We start from the raw sequence: 6,643 nt of genomic DNA, 5'->3' as shown, positions 1-6,643 counted from the left end.
ACAGCTTTATTATTACTTCTATCTCTCCCTGTTTTAGCTGGAGCTATTACTATACTTCTCACAGATCGTAATCTTAATACTTCTTTCTTTGATCCTGCTGGAGGAGGAGATCCTATCTTATATCAACATTTATTTTGATTTTTTGGCCATCCTGAAGTTTATATTTTAATTTTACCTGGATTTGGAATAATTTCTCATATTATTTCTCAAGAAAGAGGTAAAAAAGAAACTTTTGGTTGTTTAGGAATAATTTATGCTATAATAGCAATTGGCCTTTTAGGATTTATTGTTTGAGCTCATCATATATTTACAGTAGGAATAGATATTGATACTCGAGCTTACTTTACCTCAGCCACAATAATTATTGCCGTACCTACGGGAATTAAAATTTTCAGTTGACTCGCCACTTTACATGGAACACAAATTAATTACAGTCCTTCTATTTTATGAAGTTTAGGATTTATTTTTCTTTTCACTGTTGGAGGATTAACTGGTGTAATTTTAGCAAATTCATCTATTGATGTTTCCCTTCATGATACTTATTATGTAGTAGCTCATTTTCATTATGTCTTATCTATAGGAGCTGTATTTGCAATTATAGGAGGATTTATTCACTGATATCCTTTATTTTCAGGTCTTTCCCTTAATCCTTTTCTTTTAAAAATTCAATTTTTTACAATATTTATTGGAGTAAATTTAACTTTTTTTCCTCAACATTTTTTAGGATTAGCAGGAATACCTCGTCGATATTCTGATTATCCTGACAGTTTCATTTCTTGAAATATCATTTCCTCTTTTGGCTCTTATATTTCTTTATTATCTATAATAATAATATTAATTATTTGAGAATCAATAATTAATAAACGAATAATTTTATTCTCCCTTAATATATCATCTTCTATTGAATGACTGCAAAATTTACCTCCAGCAGAACATTCTTATAATGAACTTCCTATTTTAAGAAATTTCTAATATGGCAGATTATATGTAATGGATTTAAACCCCATTTATAAAGGATTATCCTTTTTTTAGAAATGGCAACCTGATCTAACTTTAATCTCCAAAATGGAGCATCTCCCCTAATAGAACAAATTATTTTTTTTCATGATCATACTTTAGTTATTTTAATTATAATTACTATTTTAGTTAGATATTTAATGATTAACTTATTTTTTAATAATTATATTAATCGATTTTTACTAGAAGGTCAAATAATTGAACTAATTTGAACAATCATTCCAGCTATCACCCTAATTTTTGTAGCTTTACCTTCTCTTCGTCTTTTATATCTATTAGATGAACTTAATAATCCATTAATCACCTTAAAATCTATTGGCCATCAATGATATTGAAGCTATGAATACTCTGACTTTAATAATATTGAATTTGATTCTTATATAATTCAATATAATAATTCAGAAATAAAAAATTTCCGTTTATTAGATGTTGATAATCGTATTGTCTTACCTATAAATAATCAAATTCGTATTATAATTACAGCAACAGATGTAATTCATTCGTGAACTATCCCTTCTCTAGGAGTTAAAATTGATGCTAATCCTGGTCGACTCAATCAAGGAAATCTTTATATTAATCGCCCAGGAATTTTTTATGGTCAATGTTCTGAAATTTGTGGATCAAATCATAGATTTATACCTATTGTAATTGAAAGAATTTCTATTAAAAATTTTATTAATTGAATTAATAATTATTCTTCATTAGATGACTGAAAGCAAGTATTGGTCTCTTAAACCACTTAATAGTAAATTAGCAATTACTTCTAATGAAAGAATTAGTTAAATTTATAACATAAATATGTCAAATTTATATTATTACTAAAGTAATATTCTTTTATTCCTCAAATAATACCCATTAATTGAATTTTATCTTTTTTTTTTTTTATTTGTATCTTTATTTTATTTAATATTATAAATTATTATATTTTTTTAAATAAAAATAATTTTAATAATAATCAAAATAAAAATATTAAAAAAAATTTTAACTGAAAATGATAAGTAATTTATTTTCAATTTTTGATCCTTCAACTAATTTATTTAATCTACAATTAAATTGAATTAGAACCTTTATTGGTTTAATTATTATTCCATATTCATTTTGATTTATTCCCAATCGTAAATTTGTTTTTTGAAATTTAATTCTTAATAAATTACACAATGAATTTAAAACTTTATTAGGTCCTAATAGATTTAATGGATCAACTTTTATTTTTATTTCATTATTTTCTTTTATTTTATTTAATAATTTTTTAGGACTATTTCCTTATATTTTTACTAGAACAAGTCATTTAACAATTTCTCTCTCTATCTCCCTTTCATTATGATTAAGATTCATACTATATGGTTGAATTAATAATTACCAACATATATTTATTCACATAATTCCTCAAGGAACTCCTAGTATTCTTATACCTTTTATAGTATTAATTGAAACAATTAGTAATATTATTCGACCAGGAACATTAGCAGTTCGACTAACTGCTAATATAATTGCAGGTCATCTTCTTCTTACATTATTAAGAAATACTGGAATTAATATACCTTCCTATATATTAATTTTTCTAATTTTTATTCAAATTTTATTATTAATTCTTGAATCAGCAGTTGCAATTATTCAATCTTATGTAATTTCTATTCTTAGAACATTATATTCTAGTGAAACTAATTAATGACAATACACAATAATCACCCTTACCACTTAGTAGATTTTAGTCCTTGACCTTTAACAGGATCCATTGGAGTAATAACTTTAGTTACAGGAATAATTAAATGATTTCACAATTTTAACATAAATTTAATAATTTTAGGCTACATAATTATTTTATTAACAATATATCAATGATGACGAGATATTTGTCGAGAAGGTACTTTCCAAGGTAAACATACTTTATTTGTATCAAAAGGTTTACGATGAGGAATAATTCTTTTTATTATCTCTGAAGTATTTTTCTTTATTTCATTTTTTTGAGCTTTTTTTCATAGTAGTCTTTCACCTAATATTGAAATTGGGGCAATATGACCTCCCTTTAGAATTATCCCATTTAACCCCTTTCAAATTCCATTATTAAATACAATTATTTTAATTACCTCAGGAATTACAGTCACCTGAGCTCACCATGCAATTATAGAAAATAATTTTTCTCAAATAACTCAAGGATTATTTATTACTATTATATTAGGAATTTATTTTTCTATTCTACAAGCATATGAATATTTTGAAGCTTCTTTTTCTATTGCAGATAGAATTTATGGTTCTACTTTTTTTGTAGCAACAGGATTTCATGGACTTCATGTAATTATTGGAACAATTTTCCTTTCTATTTGTCTTATCCGTCATTTAAATTTCCATTTTTCTAATAATCATCATTTTGGATTTGAAGCAGCAGCATGATATTGACATTTTGTTGATGTAGTATGATTATTCCTTTATATTTCAATTTATTGATGAGGAAACTAATTTATTTATATAATATATTTAGTATATTTGACTTCCAATCAAAAAGTTTAATTTAATTTAATATAAATAATTAATTTATTATTAACATTAACTATTATAATTATATTAATTTCTAATATTTTAATACTTTTATCCTTAATCTTATCAAAAAAATCATTTATAGATCGAGAAAAAAAATTCTCCATTTGAATGTGGATTTGATCCCAAATCTTCTGCACGAATACCATTTTCTCTTCATTTTTTTTTAATTACTATAATTTTTTTAATTTTTGATATTGAAATTGCATTAATTTTCCCTTTAATTAATTGTTTTAACTTAGTAAATTTTTCTACAATAATAAAAATTAGATTTTTTTTTTTAATTATATTATTAATTGGACTTTATCATGAATGAAATCAAAATATACTTAATTGAACAAATTAGGATTATAGTTTATAAAAAACATTTGATTTGCATTCAAAAAATATTAATTTTTAATTTATCTTAAATAAGAAGCAAATATTGCATTTAATTTCGACTTAAAAGAAAGAGTTAATAACTCCTTATTTAAATAATTAATTGAAACCAAAATAGAGGTATATCACTGTTAATGATATTATTGAATAAAAAATTCCAATTAAATTATGAAATATAAAAATTAAGCTACTAACTTAAATTATAGTGGTTAATAACCATTAATATTTCTATTTATATAGTTTATTATTAAAACATTACATTTTCATTGTAAAAATAAAAAAAAATTTTTTATAAATATTTAAAGATTTAATAATCTCCCCTAATATCTTCAATATTATGCTCTTTTTATAAGCTATTTAAATTAATTAAATTAAAAATATTAAATATATAATTAATATTCATAAAATAAAACTAAATAAATAAATTTTAAAATTATTTATTTGATAAAAATTATAGTAAACAGAATAATTTTTAATAATATCAAATATACCTTGACCTCTATAAATTTCTCTTCATCCCATATCAATATTTTTTATAATATTTTGACCTAATTTTAAAAAATAATAATTTAAACCATAAGTAGATAAATTAGGTATAAATCATATTAAACATAAAAAATTTCTTAAACTATAAGTTATTAAAAATTTATTCACAGAATAAATTTTTATATTTCTAATTAAATATCCTATTAATAATCCTAATATTCTTACATAAATTACTATTATTTTTATATTAAAAGGTAAATAAATTATATAAGGATAATTAAAAATTAATCAACTTAATATTCTTCCTACTACTAATCTTATTCCTAATAATATAAATATTCTCTTTAATATTATATAATCCTCATCATATAAATTATAAACTACTAATAAATTATAATCATTAATTATTAAATAAAATAATAAACGAATAGTATAAAATATAGTTAAACCAGTAGAAAAATAATATAAAAAAAAAATTAATATATTTAAATTTCTTATACTAACTATTTCTAAAATTAAATCCTTTGAATAAAATCCAGCTAAAAAAGGAATACCGCATAAAGCTAAATTAGAAATATTTAAACATAATGAAGTTAAAGGAATATAAAATCTAATTCCTCCTATATAACGAATATCTTGAATATCATTTATTATATGAATAATAACACCCGCACATATAAACAATAAAGCCTTAAACATAGCATGAGTTAATAAATGAAAAAAAGCTAAATCAGCTAATCCTATTCTTAAAATTCTTATTATTAATCCTAATTGTCTTAAAGTAGATAAAGCAATAATTTTTTTTAAATCAAATTCATAATTAGCAGAAATACCAGCCATAAATATAGTTAACCCTGATAAAACTAATAAAAACTTTAAAAAAATTATATCAACTAACATCATATTAAATCGAATTAATAAATAAACGCCAGCAGTAACTAAAGTAGAAGAATGAACTAAAGCCGATACTGGAGTAGGAGCTGCTATTGCTGCAGGTAATCAAGATCTAAAAGGAATCTGAGCTCTCTTTGTTATAGCTGCAATAATTAATAAAAATCTAATAAATTTTATTATAAAATCATTATTTATAAAATTTAAATAAAAAATATAATTTCATCTACCATAATTTATTATTCAAGCAATAACCATTAAAATTATTACATCTCCAATACGATTAGATAAAGCAGTTAATATTCCTGCATTATAAGACTTAATATTTTGATAATAAATTACCAAACAATATGAAACTAAACCTAACCCATCTCATCCTAAAAAAATTCTAATTATATTAGGTCTAATAATCAATAAAACTATCGATAATACAAATAATAAAACTAAAATAATAAATCGATTTAAATTTAACTCTGAATGTATATATCTTCCTCTATAATAAATTACAGAAGAAGAAATTATTAAAACAAATATTAAAAATAATAAAGATATTCAATCCAATAAAATAGACATTACTACTCTTATAGACCTAAAAGAATAATTTCCCACTCTAAAAATAAAGTTAAATTCTCCATAATAAAATATATTATAAAAAAAAAACTTATTATTCTAAAAAAAAATAAAAAAAAAAATCTAATAAAACAAATAGAATATCTTTTAATGATTTAAAATGAAATTTCATATTTTTGACTCCACAAATCAATATTTTATATTTAAATTATTTAAATAAAATCAAATAAAAAAATAATCAATTTTTAAAACTAAAACATTAAGAGGTAATCAATGTAATATTAATATTAAATATTCCCGTGATACCCCTGTATAAAATCTATAAATTCCTAAATTATATTTCCATGTTGTGTATAAGAATATAAATATAATCTATAACCAGCTCTAAAAAAAGAAATCATAATCAAAGTAATTATTGATAATCAAGATCATCCTACTACTCTATTAATTAATCTAATCTCTCCCATTAAATTTATTGAAGGTGGAGCTGCTATATTTGAGGATATTAATAAAAATCACCACAATCTTATCGAAGGTATAAAATTTATTATCCCCTTATTAATATATAATCTTCGTCTTTGTAAACGTTCATAATTAATATTAGCTAAACAAAATATTCCTGAAGAACATAAACCATGACCAATTATTATAATATAAGAACCTACATAACCTCAGTAATTTATAGTTATAATACCACAAATCACTAATCTTATATGGGCTACTGACGAATAAGCAATTAAAGATTTCATATCAACTTGACAAAAAC

The 6,643-nt window shown here is 21.7% G+C and overlaps 2 pseudogenes; one reads left to right on the top strand and one right to left on the bottom strand.

The window, feature by feature from the left end:
• Positions 1-1,859: 1,859 nt before the first annotated feature.
• LOC137931939 (ATP synthase subunit a-like) lies at positions 1,860-3,478 on the top strand (annotated as a pseudogene).
• An 814-nt stretch (positions 3,479-4,292) lies between these two features.
• On the bottom strand, positions 4,293-6,018 carry LOC137931938 (NADH-ubiquinone oxidoreductase chain 5-like; annotated as a pseudogene).
• Between the last annotated feature and the right edge of the window lie 625 nt (positions 6,019-6,643).

Source organism: Battus philenor, unplaced genomic scaffold (assembly GCF_028537555.1).
Source record: "Battus philenor isolate CCGP_79_NKW_IND1 unplaced genomic scaffold, ilBatPhil1.0.hap1 SCAF_88, whole genome shotgun sequence".
Lineage (NCBI taxonomy): Eukaryota > Metazoa > Arthropoda > Insecta > Lepidoptera > Papilionidae > Battus > Battus philenor.
Note: the sequence above shows the minus strand (reverse complement) of the source record. Positions and strands in the feature narration are given on the sequence as shown.